Below are 2,500 nucleotides of genomic sequence, written 5' to 3' on the forward strand. Positions count from 1 at the left end.
GCCCCTGGTTGTCATTTCAAACTGGCAGAGAATGACCCACATATCCGAAACGAGGAGAAAGGGGAGCGGGCGGCGCAGTAAACTCAACTTGGAAGGTGTGGGGGTCATTTCTGATTAGTCGAAGTTTAACCCTGGGGGTGCGGTGGTTAAACTGCTTACAGCGCTAGATTCTCGCCCGATTTTCCTGAGTTCGATCCCCGCCAGTCGTACTTGATGGGTTAAAAGGGTGGAGATTTTTTTCCGATCTCCCAGATCAACATAATCATATGCAGACATTGCTAGTGCCTGAACAACGCCTTTCGTGTGTATACCCAAGCAGAAGATCAAACGCCGCACGTTAAAGATCTTGTAATCCATGTCAGCGTTGGGTGGGTTAAGGAAACAAGAACATACCCAGCATGCACACTCACGAAGACAGAGTTGTGCCTGCTTACGTGGCGGGGCAAAATACACACAGTGTTCATACACGTAAAATGTAACACGTCTGTATGTGCATGACTGAAACGTGACTGAGTGACACAGGAAACGAATGATGAGCGCCGAGTGGCAGCCGTCAGTCGGCTCTACCCAGACAGGCAGGCAGGCAGCCTGTTGTGCAGATGACTCCGTGTGTGTAAAACGCTTTGAGCTTGGTCTGTGACCGGGGACAGACGCTATATAAGTATCCATACCACCCCAGGCTAGCATGCAAAGACCCCGGGATTTGATCCTGGGGTTAAAAAAAAAAACAGACCGGGGTGGAGGTTGGGGGGTGGGGGTGGGGGTCAAAATATGCTGCTACACCGGGAAAGCCTCGGGCACATATCAACGTCACTGCTGACACATAAATCTCGGGCATGGCACCACAGAAATGAGAGCACAATGGTGACAAGATGAGGTCTCTGTTTTCGTCTGAATCTGGCCTGTCTCTTGTCTTCTTCTTCACTCTTCTCTGTCTCTCAATCTTCCAGGTCTTGATGCAAAAGAAAGAATGACGTTTGCGTAGTTTTGACCCCACACTAACTTTTAATAAAGAATTTGTCTTGCATTGTTTTGTATCACTCTCACATTGTATCTGCCTCACCCCTACCCCACCCCCTATCCTCCACCCATCCACCCCTCTCTCTCTCTCTCTCTCTCTCTCTCTCTCTGGCCCCCCTCTCAGTCTCTTTCACGGTTTTTGTCACTGTTTGTGTCTTTACATTCCTCAGAGGGAGGGGGATAGAGAGAATGAGAGAGAAAGACAGACAGAGAGAGAGAGAGAGAGATAGAGAGAGAGAGAGACAGAGAGAATGAATGAATGAATGAATGGTTTATTCATACAGGCCATTGCCCTTCATGAAAGGGTGTCAGAAAAAAAAAACACATCTGAGAAGAAAAAACAGAATAAAATAGACGATACAAATATCATACTTTGTCATGCAATATAGAATAGAATAGAATAGAATATGTCTTTATTACCAAGTGTATCGGGGTCACAAGGAATACACTTAGCTAAGTAGTACACAGCAGATAAATAACACACGCCTATTTAACTAAACTCAATAAAGTAATCGTGTCCTCAGAGAGCCGAGACAGACAGACAGACAGACAGAGAGACAGAGAGAGAGAGAGAGAGAGAGAGAGAGAGAGACAGAGAGAGAGACAGAGACAGAGACAGAGACAGAGACAGAGAGAGAGAGAGAGAGAGGTCAGTTTCAGAAGGAAGAGGTAAGGCAGAACCAAGTGGCCAAAGGCAGACAAACATACATACAAACCAGGACAGAAACGGAAACAGAGCCAGACACAGTCAGTACAGACACAGGAAAAGACAAAAGACGAGAAACAGAAAGGGGGCGAAATAACAACAAACAGAAACAGAAAAAAAAACAAAAAAACAAAGACCCCACGCGCGCGCGCGTGTTTGTGTGTGTGTGTGTGTGTGTGTGTGTGTGTGTGTGTGTGTGTGTGTGTGTGTGTGTGTGTGTGTGTGGTCACATTTTGGTGTGTGTATGTAACATAGATATAATGTTTTATGTTATCAAAAGCGTTTCTGTAAAGCACCTAGAGCAGATTTCTGGATAGTGTGCTATATAAGTATCCATTATTATTATTATTATTATTATTAATGAAAGACATAACGAGAAACACAGGAAGAAAAAAAAATTCAGAAACAGAAAGACAAAGACCTTCAACGAAAGACAGACAATGAGAAACAGGACAAGTAAAAAAAAAAATAAAAAAAAACAAAAAAAAAAACAGGAACAGCGACACAAAGAGAGCGCGATAGCCGAATGGTTAAAGCGTTGGACTTTCAATCTGAGGGTCCCGGATTCGAATCACGGTGACGGCGCCTGGTGGGTAAAGGGTGGAGATTTTTCCGATCTCCCAAGTCAACATATGTGCAGACCTGCCAGTGCCTGAACCCCTTCGTGTGTATACGCACGCAGAAGCTGAAATACGCACGTTAAAGATCCTGTAATCCATGTCAGCGTTCGGTGGGTTATGGAAACAAGAACATACCCAGCATTCACACCCCCGA

Source organism: Babylonia areolata, chromosome 4 (assembly GCF_041734735.1).
Source record: "Babylonia areolata isolate BAREFJ2019XMU chromosome 4, ASM4173473v1, whole genome shotgun sequence".
In the NCBI taxonomy this organism is placed as follows: domain Eukaryota; kingdom Metazoa; phylum Mollusca; class Gastropoda; order Neogastropoda; family Buccinidae; genus Babylonia; species Babylonia areolata.